Source organism: Delphinus delphis, chromosome 15 (genome assembly GCF_949987515.2).
Source record: "Delphinus delphis chromosome 15, mDelDel1.2, whole genome shotgun sequence".
Taxonomy (NCBI): domain Eukaryota; kingdom Metazoa; phylum Chordata; class Mammalia; order Artiodactyla; family Delphinidae; genus Delphinus; species Delphinus delphis.
Window position 1 is genome coordinate 30,357,377 of NC_082697.1, and position 19,745 is coordinate 30,377,121.

The window sequence follows — 19,745 nt, forward strand, 5'->3', positions numbered from 1 at the left end:
GGAATAGACATAACTTGTAAAAGGCTGGGAGTGGGGAACGATGATACTCTTTATTTGTCCTTCTATATCAGTAGCTATTGCCACAACAGTGCTGTGCAACAACCATGAAACCTCGGTGGCATAAAACAACTAGTATTTATTTCTCATGTGTATGTGGGTTGACTGAGATGACTGTTGATCTCATGTATCTATAAGTTGGCTGGGTGCTGGCTTATCTAGGCTTGCATCAGACAGGCGCTTCAAGATAAATGGCCTTAGGGAGTTTGGCTCTAAGTGCTGGGTTGAGCTCTGGTCTGCTTCTTGTGTCTTCATTCTTTGGCCCCAGACTGAAGGGCAGTAGTTATCCAGGGGAGCATTTCTAATGGAGATGGTGAAAGCATAAGAAGGAAGTAGAAATATGCAGGAACTCTTAAGACTGAGGCTCACAACTGACACACTACCACTTCTACCCCATTTCATTGACCAGAGAAAGTCATACGGTCAAGCCCAATATCAGTGGGTGGGAAAATATACTCCACCTCCCTGAGTCCATGGCAATAATATGGGAGCACAATACTACACAGGGAAATGAAGAATTATGGCCCATACGTCAACTCACTGCATCCTCCAACCAGAAACTATACTGCCTTGGGAATATGTGACCCATCCCTTCTAGAACTTTATAAACTCCCCCATGGAAGAGGCTGCTGGCTCTTCACCAAAAATCACTTTCCTACCCTTCCTGGGCTCCCAGCTAGAACACATTTCCCAGCCTTCCTTGTATTTAGGTGTGACTATGTGACTTGTTTTGGCTAATGGTATGTGAGTTGAAGTAATGTCATTTTTCAAGCTAAGGCTTTCCTCTGCTGCTGGCATTGTGCAGGTGACTATAAGGCTCTAATGGTTGCTGTAGGCATAAATTGAAATGAGCCTAGATCCCTGAATAACTATGTGGAGGAAGGCCGTTATGAAATGGGAACACTTCTTTATCATGTGGGTAAGATATACATTTCTATTATGTTTGAACCACTGTATTTTTGGGTCTCCTTGCTATAGCAGGCAGCATTATTGTTACTAATACACTTTTTAAAGCCCTTCTTCAAGGGCTCTGTTCTCATAACACAGGGAGACCCAACTCCCTATGATGGTGGGTGTGGAAGTACATTGTAAACTGTGAAGTTCTCCACACACGTGAAGTCTATGATTAACGCTTTACTAATGTTTCAACTCAAAATGCAGTGTAAGTCAGCTGTACTGACGTGGCAGAGACTGATGTTAATAATTACTGATATCTAGAGGGGGCCTGATGGTTTAGACATCAGTTTTCACATCCTTTATTCTTTTAAATTTTCACCACAACCCTGAGAGACAGGCTTTTATCACTACCCCCATTTAAAGGATAAGAAAAGGGAATCTGGCAAACTTGCTAAAGGCCTCACAGCTGGTCAGGTGCCTGAGCCTGACCTTCTTCCTCTTGTCATTCTGGAGAAAACAATGAGGAGCTGTCTTAACTCCAGGCCACTTTGCACAAATCAGGCTCCAAAGTCTCCCTTGGGGGGACAGGAAAACAGGTTATACCCAAGGCTGATGCTGGTGGCTTGATGTGTAAGGAGCATTTAAAGTTCCAGGCCCTAGTTAAAACTGCCTACCCAAGGAATCTGTTCTTGAAGATAAGAGAGAGGTATTTCTTGGGGCTTCTGCTTTGTGGTAGATTATCTGCAAAGATGGTTCCTAAGGATTCCTTCTATTCCTGTATGCACATTTGTTATGGGTTGAATTATGTCCCTCCCAATAGACATCTTGGATATGTTGGAGATATATTGGAGTCCTAATCCACAGGACCTCAGAATGTGACCTTATTTGGAGATAGTGTCTTTACAGAGGTATCAAGTTAAAATGAAGTCATCAGGGTGGGCGCTAGTCCATTGGTGTCTTTATAAGGGGGAATTTGGGCACAGAGATAGGCATAGGCACACTGGGAGAACTCACATGAAGATAAAGGAATGAAGACTGGGGTGTTGCATCTACAAGCCCAGGAACACCAAACCATCAGAAGCTAGGAGAGAGGAACGGAACAGATTCTCTTTCTCTCATAAAAGGAATCAACCCCCCCCGACACCTTGGTCTCAGACTTCCAACCTCCACAAGTATGAGACAATACATTGATTAAGACACCCAGTTTGTGGGACTTTGTTGCAGCAGCCCTAGTAAACTAATATAGCACCCCACTTCCTCCCATCAAGAGGTAGAGTCAGTTTATCCTCCCCTTGAATCTGAGCTGGCTTTGTGACTTTCTTTAGCTAACAGAATGTGACAGAAATAATGAATTGGCAGTTCTAGGCCTAGGTCTTAAGATGCCTGGCAGCTTCCATTTTCACCCTCTGGGAAGCCAGGCTGCCATGTTGTTAGTATATTTTGTTGGAGAGCTCACATGGAAAGAGAAGCCATTTGGATTGTTTCAGCTCCAGACAAGCTTCCAGTTGATGTCCCTAGTCAACACTGAATGCAGCAGAAGAACAATCTAGCTGGGCCCAGTACACCAAAAGAATTGTAAGGAAGAAATCATTGTTCTTTTAAGCCACTAAGTTTTGGGGGTGGTTTGTTATACAGCAATAGACAACTGAAATGTGCGCCTTCATTTTTTGGCAGGTACTCCAGCACCTCTGCCACTGTTGTTCCTAAAGCCAGGTGCCACCAGTACTATTCTCCTCCTGAATGGATTCTGGGTGATGCCTGTCCCCAGACATTGCTCACTTCCATATGAAAATTTGCAATAGTGCATCTGGTTGGCAGGAGTTGGATGATGCCAGGAGATTGGGAAAGAGTGTTTCTGGCTTTGAAAGTAGGTGGTGCAGGAAAGCTTCCCAAACATAGAAGAATGTTCAGAAGGTAGTGGGCACCACTGAAACATAATGAAGGTCTTCAATAATGGCTAATACATTTTTGTGAACCTACTGTGTGCTTGGCACACAGTTTGGGGTCCATTCATCTTCTAATGGTAAACCCTGACTTCACCCTTCCTCACTCTCCATCCCTGTGGTTTAGATGGGATCGACCCCAGGGTTGGGCTTGTGATTCAGGCCCCAACAATGACATGTGACCCAGTCAGAGCCAACTTGCTGTAACCTTTGCTTTTTGCTGGGACAGCTGAAAGAAATGAGGACTTGGGCTGTGAGGATGGAGCCTAGAGTTGCTGGCAGCCATCCTGCTGCTGCAAAGAACAGAGATGAGAGATGAGAAGAGGAAGACCAAGTCGATATTTTTTTGAGCTTCTTGGTACTGGATCAGTCATACCATTGAAGTCTTCTGTTATGTGAGCCTGTACATTTCCTATTTGCTTACAACAAGTCAATTTAAATAGTTTCCCATCATTTGTAATTTGTCACGTCCACCTTTTTCTTTTTTTTAAAGAGTGTAAGATTTTTTAAAAATGAATTTATTTTATTTATTTTATTTTTGGCTGTGTTGGGTCTTTTGTTACTGCGCACGGGCTTTTCTCTAGCTGTGGTGAGCAGGGGCTACTCTTCATTGCGGTGTGTGGGCTTCTCATTACCGTGGCTTCTTTTGTTGTGGAGCACGGGGTCTAGGCGTGCGAGCTTCAGTAGTTGCGGCCCATGGGCTCTAGAGTGCAGGCTCAGTAGTTGTGGCACATGGGCTTAGTTGCTCCGTGGCATGTGGGATCTTCCAGGACCAAGGCTTGAACCCGTGTCCCCTGCATGGGCAGGCGGATTCTTAACCACTGCACCACCAGGGAAGCCCTGTCAAGTCCATCTTAATCTTGTTTAATACAAGTCTTTGGAGTAGAGACCATTTTACAGATGAGAAAACTGATACACAGATTAACTTCCCCAAGGCCATGTGGAGGCAGAATCCAAACCCAAGAAAGCTAATCCTGAGAGGCCACTTATAAATATTCTGCTCTCCTTGGTGACAGGGAAGGATTCACAAAGGAGGGTGTGACATTTAACCTGACATTTAACTCCAAGGGGACACAGCGGTTTGTTAGGAGCAGGGAGAAAGGCTTCTAGGTGGAGGGAATAGCTTGGGCAATGACAAGGACTTTGCACTAAGAAGAAACCTCACCTGAAATTCACCTTGTCCCTGGCCTGCAGTCTGTACTCAAGAGTGTCCTTCTTTCAGGGGAGCATCATACTCCATTTCTGCAGGGAACACCTCTGTCTTCCTGGCCTCTGGACCCATGTGGACCTGTGCTCTGCACTGGGGCCCGGTGGGTTCCCTGTGGGGTCCAGGTTAGGTGGGGCACCCTCCTCAGCCTGAAAGACAGTTCAGGCAGGGACCCAGCTTCCACAGAAGGCTTGCCCCCGTTGGACTGGATCTCTATCAGCCCCAGGAGGCCCTGGAGATGCTCACAGGTTAAACAGAATGAAATTGTCAGAGACCACTGCCCCCTACCCCCTCTTAAAGTAGAACAATGAAAGACTACTGGGGAGCAGAATCTCAAATAGAAAAAGAATAAACAAATAACCTCCAAATCTTTGATTTTTTTTAAGGAAAAAAATGACCCTCATACTTACAGTTGCTTCGGGTTTTATTAAATTCAGGACGAGGCAGTAGGTACCAGTGAAAGATATTTCTAACAGAGGCCACCTCTGCTCAATGTCGTGGCTGTGAAGGGACAGGCTCCAGCGATTTGAATGCCCCCTTTCCCCTTGCAGTTGAAGGTTCGAGATTAATGCGAGGAGGTATGGGAGGGGGTGGTGGTGGCTGGGTGCGGCGGTAGTGTTGCAGAGAAAATGAGGTTGGAGGTGGCCCCTTGGGGACGAGCCCTCTGACCACAACTGAGATCCAGTGGAGGGTCTGCCGGAGTGAAGGCAGCTCCGGGAGGAGAGAGAGGCGCCCATTCCTTTCAACAGGAGGGTTTCGAGTTCTGCGGGTAAACTGAGGCCTGCATCCTTGCTCTGCTCGTCACCTGGCAGGCAGCTTCGGCTCCACGTTACGCCCAAGCACAGGGCGCGCAAGGCTGGGCTGCCTGCTTTTCTTTTGGGGACAGGTGGGGACGTTCTGCGCCCAGCTTGAGGAGGGGGCCGTGGAACCCAGGTGGGGAGCGCTGGGCCCGGGTCCCTCCGCAAGGTGGGTCCCTGAGGTTCTCTGCCAACGCAGCCTCCAGCCTCCCCACCCACGGCGGGCGGGTCGGGGGAGGAGCTCGGCGCGTCCCCGCCCCGAGGCGGAGAGGGGGCCGGGCCTGAACAGATTGGGAGGGGTGGGCCGGGGACGCTAGGCGGAGCGGGGCCCCACACAGGCCGCAGCGGCTGGCTCGGGCCCCTACGGTCCCGGCGGCGGCTGGAGAAGGAAGCCAGGCGGCTGAAGAGAAGGGGAGGCGGAGGAGGCCGAGGTGGAGAGCCGCTCGTCGCAAACTCACTTCCCCGGCTCAGCAGGGAAAGGTACCACGCGCGCCTGCTCCCGGCTCCCCGATCCCCGGTCGCCGGCCCCGCTCGAGCGCAGGCTGGGGCTGCGTCCGCCGCGGGAGGGTGAGGGGCCCGCCGCGGCCCCGAGGGCTCGGCCGGCCCGGGGCTCCGGCAGCCGGAGCGGCGCTCTGGCGGGAGGGCCAGGGTGCCCGGCATTCCCGGAGGCCGGCGAGGGCTGTGGGCGCCGCGCCCCTTCGCTCGCGTCGTGGGAGGCGGCGGTCAGGCAGGGTGGCGGAGGTCCCGAGGCGGGGGGCTGTGGGAGGGTGGAAGGCAGGCAGGACCCTAGGGCTGCGTGCAGCTGGGGAGCACCGGCGGCGCCCGGCGGGCGCGCTCCGTGGGCGCAGACAAAGCCGGGCGCGGACGCCCCGCGACGGCTTGGGCCGCCCAGAGCATGGGCACTGGGGAGGGAAGAGGAGGCGCCGGGGCAACGGCTGGGACACGGGGAGGGGCTGGGCCGCCCTCCCAAAGGGCGTCCAGGTGGTCTCCTCGGGGTATCCCCTGGACAATGTGGGGAGCAGCTGTCTCCGAAGAGCCAACTAGGGGCTAATGGGCTGCGCTGGGCTAGGCGAGATCCAGGCTCGGAATGGGGTAGGGAGTGTCGAATGCTTAATTTGGGAGAGGGACTCAGAGAAGCCACTGCCCAGGGGTGGGGGCTGGGGCTCCGGTAGAGCCGGTGAGGGGCCTGGGGTCCCCCTCGGAGCTTGCACCAGGAAGGGGTGTATGGCCTGATAAGAGAAGCGCCGTGGCTGGCACCTGTGGTGAAATGTGCCCACAGGTTGGTTGAACAGTCTGCCTGTGGTGGCACATCCCGTGCCAATCCGCGGAGGGGGTGGGTAACTTGTCCGTGTTTGGAGCAGGCAGCAAAACGGGAAGTGTCTAGGGGGGTCACTGGAATGGGTAGGTGTGCATCTGAAAGTGTGTGTAGCGAAGGCCCCACGTCTGCGTTTTGCTTCTTTGCCCCCCTCCCCTTTCCTCTTGTTAGCTGGGCTCCTGCCACAGGCTAATGCCTAACTAGGGTTCCAAGATGGTCTGCTCCCTGTCCCCCATTCTTCAAGTTACTTCCCCTCTCTCCAGTATTAAAAGTGGCTACTTTCCCCCTGGATCATTCACAACAGTGTAAGAACATGCTTTGCCACTGCTCCCCTCCATTTTATGGCCCCCTTTTTTGCCTTCATCCCTCATTCTCCCCTAGCTAAAGACACACTTCTCCACTTCCCTTCACAGCAAAACTTCTCCAGAGAGCTGTCTGTACCTGTGGTCCCTGGGTTCTTCAGCTCACTTGACCTGGCTTTGGTCCCACCGATTCACTAGAAACTACCAAGTAAAGGTCTCCCTTGATTTACACTCCCCCACAAGTAGGTCTTCCTTGACCTCCCTTGGTCTTGATCATTCTCTCCCATATCTTTTCTTGGCTTCTCCTGGTTTTCTTCCTTACCAACCCCCCTTTCCCCCCACCCAAGCCCTTCCTTACTTGTCTTTAAGGACAACTCCTTCACTCACTCTGAATGTTGGAGGATCCCTGGGCTCTGTTCTCAGCCCCCTCCTCTCCCCTGAGTCCCTTCTATTTACATACCCCTCAAGCTCTCATTTTTTCTTATAATTCTTAAAATCAAACATTTATTTACAAACACAGGTCTTAAGTGTATATCATTTTCATTCTCATGATTTTAAGTAGCAAATTTTATCTCCAGTCCCAACCTCTCTATCCAGCCACCCATCTGATGACTTAAGGTGTCATAGGTATGAAAAAGTTAATATGGGTGAAACAGAACCCTGACTGTGCTCCCCAAGCATGACTCTCCGCAGGCCTTCCCATCTCAGTAAAGGGCCTGTAACCCACCCACCATTAAAGAAAGGAAACCGGGTAGCATCATCTCCTCCCTTTTCCTCCCTCTCCACATCTAGTGCTACAGCAAGTGCTTTTGGTTCCTTTTGCCAAATCTATCTCAGGCCTATTCTTCATGCTCTGACTCCACTGCTGCTGCCCTAGGCTACTGCCCCAGGCCAAGCCACCTTTTATATCTTGCCTGAATATTGTAGTAGCTTTTGCCTGCTTTCCCTAAGTCTGCAGTTGCCTCCTCAAATCCATTTTAACAGAGCAGCAAGAACAATTTAGAAAAATATTTAGTCTCATTGCTCTAAGACCCTCAATAGCTCCCTGTTGTACTTGGAATTAAGTTTCAAATCTTTTCCCTGGCCTTTCAGATCTTCCAAGGTCTGGTCACTGCTGACCTCCCCCAGCCTTATCCTAACACTGTCCCCTTTTCATCTTCCTAACAGTCACACCTGAATCACTTCTGCCCCTTGAACACCTAAGCTTTTTCCTGCCCTGTGTCCTTTGCCTGTGTTGTTTTCTCTGCCTGGAATGTTCTTCCAAGGTTTTCTACTGGGCTGGCTATGCTCCTTCTTATTTTTCAGGTCTCAGCTTAAATATGCCTTCCCAGTCTTGGTAGAAGCCCATCATTCCCTGTAATTCATCGTAGCACCTGGTTTACTTTCTTCATTGTGCTTATCACAGTTCATAACCATTTGTTGCAGTTGTCTGTTTACTTTTTCTGGCTTTCTAAGGGCTGGAACCTTGACTGAATGGCCCACTGCTGAATCTAGAGCATTTAGCACAGTACCTGGCATGTAGCTGATACTCAGGAAATATTGAGCCAGGTGGAAAGGTCAGGGCAGTGCAGGAGCCCCTTGTAAACCTCAGGTGATCCTAAGGATTTTTATTTTCTTTCCATGAAAGCAGTTGTGCAAATCACTGCAAGAATCTGAGGGGGTCAGTGGGAAAAAGGGAAGGCTCAAAGGCAGGCCTGTATGCCTAGTGGGAGATTGGGTGGGTCTGGGGGTGTGTGGAGTTGATGTGGGTTGCTGTGGGTTGGGGAGAAATGATTTCCTTTGCTCTCTTTGGTGGAAATCCAGCCTGGGTCAACAGAGCGGTGTGTGCCTGTGTGCTTGTGTGTGATTTCTAACTCGTGAGATGTGGATGGCCTGGGCAGCCAGGGCTTTACTTTACCCAGTCTCTTGGGTGGCTGCTGGGTGCCTAGCCCTCAGGGCAGGGAGTTGAAGGGGAGGAAGAAGCTGGAGTTGGGGGTCTCTGTAGACCCTTGTCTTTCCACCCACAGCTCCCCTTTTTGCACAGAGGAGCCAACTGAGAATTGAGCTGTTTGGCTAGTGCTCTCAGAATGGAGGGCTAAGAACTGAGGGACCTCAGATCTGGGAGAGGGAAGCTTGGCCCTGGACAGGGGGACTGGTGATGGACCAAGGTAACATTGGGAGGTGAGCGCTGGAACTAGGGGATAGGGGTTCAGATCAGGGCTGGGCTGGCATGCCTAGGAAAGGCTTTGAGCTAGGATAGATGGAAGAAATGAGGGTATCCTGGGTGGGAGAAATCAGGCAGAGGCCAAGAGGCTAGGCCAGGGCCCTGGTATACTCACTGCGTGCCAGGCAGTGTTCTAAAGACTTTGCAAATATTAGCTCCTTTGATCCTCTTTTCATTTTAATAAATTTATTTATCTTTTTATTTTTGGCTGCATTGGGTCTTTGTTGCTGCACATGGGCTTTTTCTAGTTGCAGCGAGCGGGGGCTACTCTTCATTGTAGTGGCTTCTCTTGTTGCGGTGCACGGGCTCTAGGTGCATGGGCTTCATTAGTTGTGGCACATGGGCTCAGTAGTTGTGGCTCGTGGGCTCTAGAGCACAGGCTCAGTAGTTATGGCACACAGGCTTAGTTGCTCCGCGGCATGTGGGATCTTCCTGGACCAGGGCTTGAACCCGTGTCCCCTGAATTGGCAGGCGGATTCTTAACCACTGCACCACCAGGGAAGTCCTCCTTGAATCCTCTTAACAGCTCTGTAAAGTAGGTCTTATTCCCATTTTACAGACTGGAAGACTGAGGCACAGTCATACAGCTTGGTAGTGACAGAGCAAGGATTTGAACCTAGGCAGCCTGGCTCCAGAATAAATGCTCTAAGACACTCTACTCTGTCACTTCTTTCATGCCTCTCAGATATGCGCCAGCTGAAGTCTTCTTAACAAATGTTTTTTCGTGACCCGCAGAGGTGCCTGGCCTTGGGGCTGGGGAAGTAGGAAAGAAGTCACACCCTGTAAGGTAGAAGGGGTCCTCACTCAGAGTGGGCAGCTGAGTCTCTCTGTTTCTTCCAGGAGGGGCTTTGGGCCCAGGCCAGGTAGTTGGATGTCACGCACACTGTGATTTCCGGGAGCTAGGGAGGACAACTACTTCTCGTACAAAAACAGCTCCCTGCTTGAGATGCCACCATTGGAGTGTCACTTCTCTGGGTTCAGCATTGCCACATTGCCCTCTTCATCTGCCTCTGGAGAGCCCAGAGAGGTGAGGTAGGAACTCTGCAGATAAACTGGCCTGTTTTGTATTCCATCTAGGATGTTGTGAGGTGGAGCTTCAGACTTGGCCTTGGGAAACCTGGATGGGGGTCTGAGTTGGGCTGGACTGAAGGTGGGAGCAGAGCTGGGGGAACAGAGAAATGGGAACTGAAAAGAGCTTAATCCACTTCAGTATTGTCCCTGTCCTTACCCCTTTTTGTCTGTCTGTAAAATGAGATTAGAGAGACTTTTCTTTTTTGCTCCCCAGAGGTTGTAGAAGCCAGGAACTCCTTGAGGTTACATGCTTGAGTACCTTCTTGCAGACCCAGGGTAAAGAGCGAGGACTCCCCATGGGATGCCCGTCTGTAGGAACTGGGCCAGCCAGTTCCTACAGACAGCCTTGTCCTTTGAGGCTTTCCTGTTTGGTCATGAGGACACCTCTGGGCAGGTGACTTGGCCTCCCAGGGGCCTGGCTAATAGGCTGAGAAAGGGTTTGCTGACCACACAGGGCTGGAGTCTGTTTGCTGCAAGTTCTGACCCCAGGGTTTAGGGGATCTGCTCATCTATCTCAGATCCTCCCAGCCCCCCAGGAAAAGAGGGAGGCAGACTCAGTGGCATTCTCTTCTGCATTTTGGGAAACTGAGGCCCAGAGCAAGCACATTGCTGCTGGAAGCTCACTAGGCCCATGTTTCTGAGGAGTGCTCCTTCTCTGGAGTATGCAGGAGGCTTGTCCCCACTGCTTGAGTCCTTGTCTGCTGAGTTGAGGTGAAGGCTGTGGCAGAGCCTGAGTCCAGCAGGCTAGAGCTGAGGGTGGACTTTCCAACAACTGGACACTGGGCCTTGTTACCTGTGGTTGGCATCTGGCATCTTCTATGCCCCACCCTGGTGCTTGGGGCCACTGGGAACACAGGACAGGGTCCCCACTCACCAGGAAATAAGAATGAGCTATGCCAGATGTGATGTAATGAGGTGCAGTTCAGACCAGCTTCTTGGAGGAGGAGGTGCTTTTAGAGCGCCCTGAAGGCTTGGGTAGCTTTGACCGACACAGGAGGGGATGGCATTCCTGAGGTGGAGGGGGAGCCCTGGACAAGTCAGTCAGAGCATTGATTGTCAGGCCACTGAGTCTAGACTTGATTCACTAGGCCCTGGGGAGCCATCGAAGCTTATAGGCCATAGGTGCAAGGAGTTGATTAGAGCAGTGGTCCATAAAATTACTTCCCAAACCCTAGCATACATGTGGACAGCTTGTTAAAATTCAGGTTCCAATTCAGCAGGTCTGGGGTGGGGCCTGAGACTCTGTGTTTTCTAACAAGCTCCTGGGTGGTATGATGCTGCTGGCCCATGGGTTATCTTTGTGTAGTGAGGGTTGAGACTGGGGACTTTGGGCCAGGCAGGTACAGGGATGGGCACAGATCAGGTGAGACCCGAAACAGATAAAGGGGACTGTCCTGGCTCCTGTGAACTGTGTTGGGGAGGCATATAGACTGCTTGTATGGGGGCAGGGCAGAGGGGAGCATGTGGAGGGTATGGGATGCAGGGGCTACTCTGTTGGCAGGGTGGGGCTGGGTGAGGTGCTTCTGGGGACTTGGATCTCAGGCTGGGAGAAAGGCCTGATTTCTAGGGTGCCTGACTTTGAGGAGCTCCCAAAACCATGAGAAAGTGTTTTAGGCGACTGCCCCAGGGCAGGGTGACATGGAGATGGCATGTAGGGTGTCTTATCTTTCCCCACAGCCAAGCCCGGCCCTGTGGTTAGCCAATCTGGGGTGAGCACTCTTCCTCCAGCCAGGGTTGGGCCAAGGAGATTGGGGAAACAGCTGACGCCAGCCTTAGACATGCCATCTTCCCCTGAAAGCCCCTAAAGTTCCCCCAGCTGTTGAGCTCTCACCCCCAGCGAGCATCCCTGACCCCTGCCTGGCCTGCGTGAGTCCTTGTAGCTGCCCTGATGGTTGCATGAGCTGCTGTTGGGGTCTTATCCCACTCAGGCCGCCTCCCCAGTGCACCTGGAAGTGGGGAGGCCTGGATGCTTCATTCTGCTCTGCCCCTGGCTGAGACACTACAGGCAAGTGTGTGCTCTGCTCTGAGGACTCAGTTTCCTGTAAATTGAGGGATTCAGTCCCCTCTCTGGGGAGCAGGGTGGAGAGTTGCAGGGTTTGTTGAGTAGAGCACTATATCTTCCCAGAATGGCAGCTTAATACATTTTAATTTTGGTTTACTATTGAAACTTGCGTGCTGATGATGGAGTCGAATGAGCAATTTGCCCAGAAGAGCTGTCCAGCTTGATTTGGGGATCTCCCAAGACCCCTTGTTCTCTGGGCTTTGCAGAGGCTGAAGGGTGGTATCTGATACCACTGGTCAGATGAGGTCCCTCTAGACCCTAGCAGGAGGGTAGGCAGTCACCTCACCCAAAGAAAGGTGGGAAGGGCAGACACTAAAGGCAGAGGTTCTGTTGCCCTGGGCAGTGCCAAGAGGGGCTTTCAGGCTAAGCTCTCAAAATGTCACTTATAACTCCTAAAAGGATAACCCCCCACCCACTCCCCCTCTTGATTCCTACCCATGTGCTCCCTGCTGTGCCAGGCTGTCCTGAGGGGGTGGGAGGAGGTGGCATTTCTCAAAGACTGTTCTGAGAAACCTCAAGGGTTCAGGGAACAAACAAGGGTAGAAACTGGAAAATCCACTCCACTATCCTATGGGAGATTCAGAATGCATTTAAGAGAATTAAAGGCTTTGACAAGTGCTGTAGAAAAGAAACTGGTGTTTTCTAAACTGATTAGACCATAGACAATTTTTTTTTTGAAGACATCCTAATAATGACCAACTGACCAATAGAACACCTGGTTGGAAGGGCTGATGTGGGAGGATGCTGCTCCATGAGAGACTACAAACACGGGTGATGGGTGGGCCCAGAAGTGCCAGGGAGGGAAGGTCGGATGGAACAATAGCTTCCTGGGGGAGGTGGACTTGGTGGGATGGGTACATTTGGAGAGTTAGTGGAAGAAAAGGGTACTGTAGAGGGAGGGATGGCCTGGAGGGGACTGGGGCCCAGAACCCACCCTGGGTTCTAGTGGCAGCAGCTTTGCTTCACTGGGTGGGTGGGCAAGGGACCCAATAGTAGCCAGGCCTGGGTCTTCTGGATTCTGGGAGGGCCTCCTACCCCATCCTTCCCTCCCATCTTCTTGCCCTGCAAGTTCTTTCCCAGCCTCTCATCTCAGAGAGTGAGGTTGTGATCCCTGGGCAAGAAGGTAAAACCTCTCTGTGCCTCACTGTCCTCATTTGTACCGTGGGGATAATGTTACCTCCCTGATAGGGTTGTTGTGACACCCAGATTCTTGTTGGCTGCTCTCAATGTGATTGACATGGCTGCAGGCAGTGTCTCCAGGAAGGACCCAGGGAAGGGGACACTCGTCAGGGATTTGAGAGGCACAAAGGTCAACAGAGAGCATGTCAGGCTCAGGATAGGGTCTTGATTAGAACAGAGGGGTGATTTTCCAGAAAGGCAAGAAAAGAGTGAGGACTGACTTCCTGAGGGAGTGGCTAGCAGGGTGGGGATATCTGGGCAGAGTGAGGAGACTTCACAGGCCACCCTGGGCCCTGTGGGCCTAGTCTGGGTATGGGAGTCCTGGGATCCAGTGGGTGTATGTAGGAGACAGTGGGGCTGAGGGCAGGGAGGAGGTGTCAGGGACCTGCCTTCATTCATTAGCCCACTGGGAGCCATTGAAGGTTTTTGAGCAGGGCAGTGGTTTGATCAGATCAGTGGTTTAGTGAGAAAAGTGGCAGGGTGTGATGGTGGGTTGGGGGTACAGGACCCCTCCCCCCTCACTGGGCTTCCTCAGAGAATTGCTGTGTGCTTTCATGTCTCAAGCATGGGGAGGGGCGAGTTGCTAATATGACCCTCAGATTATCAGAGCTCTGAGTCATTTTCCCAACAGTTTAGGAATCTCACTCTTGTCACCTTCCTGGAAGGGGTGTCTAAAGTGTAGGACAGGGAGAGTCCCTGGGCTCGTGCTCGTCCTGCCTCCCCTGTCGCTGGGAGAGAAGGTCAGTGAGGCCACCCTGCCTTGCCCCTCACCACACCTCATATCCTCTGAGGTGTGAGGACTCTTTGTTCAGCAGCTCAGGTGGAAGTGATGGGGTGCAGCATTTCAGACAGCAACCCAGAAGTTGCTGTAATGGTGCGATGTGGGTAACAGGCCTACGTAGTGACAACAGCCCTCAGGGAGACCCTGGTAGGGGGTGCTCAGCGAGCTTTCTTACCCAGTTCAGCTGCACTTTCTTCTTCCTTTGACCCTGTCTCTTTCTTCCTCAAATAGGCAGGAGCCCAAGACTTTTTCTTGCTCTCTCTAAATCAGGGGTCAGTAGGAGGGAGGATGAAGAAAAGCATTTGGGTTCAATCAGACCAGGGTAGCTTGGCTGTTGTGCGGCGAGGGTAAGTCCAGTACCCCTGCCCCTCAGTCCAGATTCGTTTATCATCTAGCTGCTTCTTGCAGGAGGGTGTTAAGGAAGGTGTGATTTAAGACCAAGAGAAGCAGCACTTGGAAATGAGTTGTAATTTATTAGGAAACAGAACGAAGAACCCAGCCACCCTCTGCAGCCTTGTGCCAGGCCCTGGTAGACCCATAATTCCTGTCCTCCCCATGTAGCCCACGGGGCATGAGCTATTTCACAAATAGGAACACTGGCAGTGCCAGCAAATGGCATGACTGGGTCTCAAGCCCAGGTTCTAGGACATCTGGTTTCATGCCCTTTCCTCAAGTCACAGACCCCTCAGAGCCCGTCTCCAAACCTTCAACCATGCCTTCCTACCCACAACCAGACCTCTTCCCCAAGCCAGCCCAGCCCAGCTCCCCCAAACTCCTGACTCTAGGGAGAAGACACTGATGGGTGCTCCTAGTGGACTGGCAAATAACTAGACCTTGAGTCAGCTAAGTAGGAGACACGCAGGACCACCAGTGGGCAGACATTCATAGGAAAGATTTTAAAATGAGGCCTTTAAATGTTAAATAAACATATCTCTTTTATCTTTTCTATTTTGGAAAATTAAAAAATCATATACAATTAATGGAAAACTTTTGAGTTAATCTGAGAAAGTAACTCAAGAAAAGGTGATAAACTTGATTCATTCCTCGGTTTTAAAAAAAGAGTAAAGCCTGAGCTTTAGTATCTTACTGAGTATATTTTGGAGTGCCTTATGTTAGATGACAGGTTGTGGAAACTCTCTGAAACTCAGTTTCTTCCTCTGTAGAAGGGGGATAGTGACATGAAGATTAACCGAAATATTCCACGTGAAATGCTTAGCATTGCCCTCTGTACCTTGGACGTACTCAGTGAAAAATAGTGGTAACAATGATGATAGAATTATAAGAACAGACATTTCTTGATTCCAAAAGCTCTCTTTGAACTCAATAAAAGAACTTGAAGAATATGTTTATTGTCTAAGCTCAGCGTCTTAACTCCATAGGTGTTTTATGGATTGAATCATGGGGCCCATGGGTGCATTTTGAAATGAACACCACTGGCTTTTCAGACCAAGTTCCAGCTCTTTCTGAGGTTGGCAGGGGTGGGGGAGGGTGGTGTTCTGCTTCAGGGTTGAACTTTATGAAGAGCCCTTTATTGGGTGATCCTGTGTCAGGAGATCCTGTGCTAGGACTTGTTAGGAGAGCACAGTTAAACCACCTTGGAGTTACCAGGAGGGGAAAATCTTGGGCCAGATGAACAGCAGGTGACTGTTTAGAGGGAATTATCATTTAGTTGCTCTTAGAATTTTCTTTTGTGCTGCCAAAAGCCATTAGACCACTATCCTTGTCACTCTTTATGGAGGATAAAATCAAGGGCAAAGGGCTGTGGTCTGGCCAGCCTTAAGCCAGTCCCTGTGGGGCAGGGAGACCAGGGTGGCTGGCCTGCAGCCCACCTGACTAACGCCCTGGCCAGGAGGCAGGTGATCTCCCGGCGGCAGCCCCAGTTTTGGCAGTGTAGCTGGGGTAAGCTGCCAGGCTTGGGGACACCTCCTGCTAGCCCCGGGTGCGTGGTACAATGTGTGCAGTGTCAGTGCGTGGGGACGGGTAAGACAGAAGTGCCAGGCTGAGGGCTGTCCTTAGGCCTGCTGCCCCGGGAGGCTGAGTGAGGGCCTGAGAGGTGGGCAAGTGCTGGGTAGAGAGAGAAGAGCTGAGCATTCTCAAGCCCTGCTTTACCCCTCACTCTGTCTGGGTGGCCTCCATCACACCTGTGAACCTTTCTGATATTTCCTCATCTATAAAATGGGCACCAGGTGTTTGGGAGGATTAAATGATGCCATGAATGGAAAGTGCCCAGCGTGGGACCTGGCACATGAAGGGCTTAATAAATAGAGATTTGCTATGGGGGTTATCTGTTGGCTGGATTTTTGGGGGATGTTTTCTTTTTTCCATGTTGTGTTCATGCACGCCACCTTTGCTCTGTGATAAACCATGCTGAATGGGGGTTGGGGGTGGGGGATGAGCATAGAAGAGGGAGCTTTGCAGGAAGAGAGTTTACAGTGGAGGGGACCCTCTTCCCACAAGTACTGCCTGAACCCAGCAAAAGCCTTGGACAGCCCAGCCTTGCTGTCAGGGCTACGGTCTGCCCTGTGGGCCAGGAGCACGAGTCCTGGGCTGGGCAGAGTGGGGACCCACCCGTGGCTCAGGAGAGAGGATTGGCCTGCAGGAGACCCCCCTCCCTCCCCCGCCTCCCCCAGGGGCTGGAGCCGAAGCACAGACGGGCTTTGTGCAGAGTCACGAGGGGCCAGCAAGGGGGAACTGCACCGGCTGAGCTGTCTCACAAGCCTCAGTTCTTGTCAGTGGTTTTGAAAGAGTCAGGGGAAAGTGCTGACTGTGCTGTCCTCCTTCCCTCCAGAACTGTGAGGCCTGTGGCTCCTGTCAGGGAGAGGGGAGGAGCCTGCCGGGAGGCTACCTCTTCATCTGCCAATTCACACCTCCCAGGCTTCAAGTGCCCCATCTGCTGAATGGGTGGATCTCCATGTGGGGACACTAACCCAGGTCAGGGGCTGGTCAGGGCCATGCCTGCATGTGATGCCCTATGCAGTGGGGCTAGGAGAGGGGCCCTGGGCTGTGTGTTTGGAGGCAGGCTCAGCCCTTCGATGGGAGATGGCCTGGAGAAGCGTTCCCAACTCTTGTGATAGCCCCAAGGGGAGAACTGGGCTCTGGAGTCAGACCACCGGGGCCCTCCTCCCACCTGTGGGTCTTGCACCAACTTTTTGTCTTTCCTACCTCACAGGCTTGTTGTGAAGGGGAAAGGAGATGACCACTTGACACAGAACTTGTAAGGGTTGGTCCTGGTGTCATGACTGGTCACCCAAGTCATCCTGACCCCATCCTTGCTCTTACCCCCATATTTCATCATTCAGCAAGTCCCTAGGAGGTCACCATAGCACTTTTTGCCCTCTGGTCCTCTCCTGCCTGTCACTTCCTCTGTTCTGGTGTCCCCTTGTCAGAGAGGCTTCCCTGACCTCCCTACACAGAGCAGCTGCCTCTCCCCTTTCCTGCTTTGCTTTGTGGCACCTGTCACCCCTGATCCTCCAAGGGGAGGCATCTGGCTGTTTCAGTATCTCGAGTGCCTGGTACAGAGTAGCACTCACTCAACTTTTTGTTGTTCTTGTTGTTTTTATTGTGGTAAAATATACATAACATAAAATTTATCATTTTAACCATTTTTAAGTATAGAGCTCAGTGGTATTAAATATATTCACATTGTTGTGCTACCATCACCACCATCCATCTTCAGAACTATTTTTCATCTTCCAAAACTGAAATTCTGTATCCTTTAAACACTAACTCCCCATTTCCTCCCTCCCCTGCCCCTGACAACCACCATTCGACTTTCTGTCTCTGTAGTTTGACTACTCTCTAGGTACCTCATGTAAGTAGAATCATACAGTATTTGTCCTTTTGTGACTAGTTTATTTCACTTAGCATCATGTCTTCAAGGTTCATCCATGTTGTAGCATGTGTCAGAATTTCCTTTTCAAGGCTGAATAATATTCCATTATGTGCATGTACCACATTTTGTTTATTCATCCATCGATGGAGACTTGAGTGGATTCTACCTTTTGGCTATTGTGAATAATGCTGCTATGAAGGAGTGGGAAACTGCCTTGAGGGAGACAAAAAATAAATCTCTCTGAAAACTTCTGAGTGGTAGCCTAATACCTATTAGAGAGCAGAGCAGGTGTGATGGCAATACTCATTTTGCAGATGAGAAAACAGTCTTCCCTGGGTCACTCAGAGTTAGACCCCGTCCCTGCACCCTGGGTTCTCTCTGAGGGAGCAGTCCCAGTGAGCAGAGGTACATTACAGGTGTTCAATGCAGAGTGCTTTGGGAGTCGGGCAGCAGCTGGGGAGGGAGGACAGAGGGAGACCCTCAGCCTAAGCTGGAAGGTGGGGAGTGGACCTTGGGTACTGCCTGGCCTTTCTGCTCTCTCTGCCTCCTCTACTCCTGTACAGGCAGATCCCAGATGTTCTGGGCTGGCCTGGAATCTGCATTTGGAATCTGCTGTAGAGAAGTGATTCTTAACCTTGGCTATATGTTAGCATCATGTAGAGTCCTTAAAAAATTTCCATGCTTGGACCCCACCCGGAAGAGTCTTAGATGACCCAATCTCTGGGCTTGGTATCCGTCTTTTGTAAAAATCTCCAGGTGAGTGTAATGCACAGGCTGGGAAGGCATTCCTGTCTCCTGGGCCTTGTATGCTGTAGGGCCTGGGCCAGGCTCTCTGCTCACTTAACCCCAGCCCTGAGTTTTAGAAAAGAGGGAGCTGGGACCCTGAGTAGGATGGGGAGTTTACCTTGGGGTCTCTACTCTGGGGGGTTTCCAAGGAGAGAGAACTGCTGACTGTTAGTTACCTGGTGCTGTGTAACAAACTACCCCAAAACTTAGTAGTTTAAAATGACAATAAACAGTTATTATCCTCATAGTTTCTGTGGGTCAGGAATTTGGAAGCAGTTTAGTTGTTTCTGGTTTGAGATCTCTTAGGAGGTTGCAGTCAAGGTGATGGCTGGGAGTGCAGTCATCAGAAGGCTTCACTGGGGCTGGTGGATTTGCTTCCAGGGTGGTTCAGTCACATGCTTAGCAGGATGGTTTGGCTGATGGTAGGACTCAGTTCCTTGCCTCTCAGTGGGCTTATGTGGGTTTCTTCACAACATGGTGATTAGCTTCCCCTCTTGTAAGCAGTCTAACAGAGCAAGGTGGAAGCCACAGTGTGTATTATGCCCTAGTTTTGAAAGTCACACTCCATATTTCTACAATATCCTATTGGCTACACAGATCAGCTTGGGAGGGGACTGTAGGGCATGAGTACCATGAGGGGAGGATCATTGAGGGCCATCTTGGAGGCTGGTGACCATACAGGTTGTCCTGTTTTTGCAGTTTCAGCCTCACAGACCTTGCCTGGGTGGAGCAAGTGCCCCCAGTAAGTGGTGTGGCCCTTCTCTCTTACTTCTCTATTCCTCCCCGTCATCAGACCATAGCAGTGCCACTGTGGGGTGGTGTAGTTCTGAGGCCTGGAGGTCTTGCTTTGGAGTCATCATGCAGGAGGGTCTGTGACCTCTCTACTGGCTGGATTTCCCATCCCCACCCATGTCTGATGTCCTGGCCCAGCCATCCCTGTGGTGACCCCGGTAGTGTGCAGACTTAGGCCTGTAGGAAAGCTAATATAAAAACCATTGCTGCTACGTGCCTGGCTCTGGGCTAAGCACTCTGCATTGTCACACTCAACCCTGTGAGGCAGGGACTCTTTATCCCCATTCTAATGATGAAGAAACTGAGGCTCAGGTCACTCATCTAAAAAGTTGTGGAGCCTCAAACCCCTGGTATTCAAAAACAAGGGCCTGTATGAAAACCATGGTGCAATAAGGTATTCCCAAAGGAGGAGGCTATTTAGCAAGCTGAGTCATCAAGGGAAACATAAGGGAAGTGTGTGTGTGTGTGTGTGTGTGTGTGTGTGTGTGTGTGTGTGAGAGAGAGAGAGAGAGAGAGAGAGA

At 51.1% G+C, this 19,745-nt stretch overlaps 1 protein-coding gene across 4 annotated transcripts in view; it reads left to right on the forward strand.

The window, feature by feature from the left end:
* The first annotated feature begins 5,210 nt into the window (after positions 1-5,210).
* SMOX (spermine oxidase) overlaps positions 5,211-19,745 on the forward strand; it is a 38,856-nt gene continuing 24,321 nt past the window's right edge. For all 4 annotated transcript variants that reach the window (XM_060031180.1, XM_060031181.1, XM_060031183.1 and 1 more), the window contains exon 1: positions 5,211-5,381. The gene's annotated coding sequence lies outside the window, so the exon portion shown is untranslated. The remainder of the gene's footprint in view (positions 5,382-19,745) is intronic.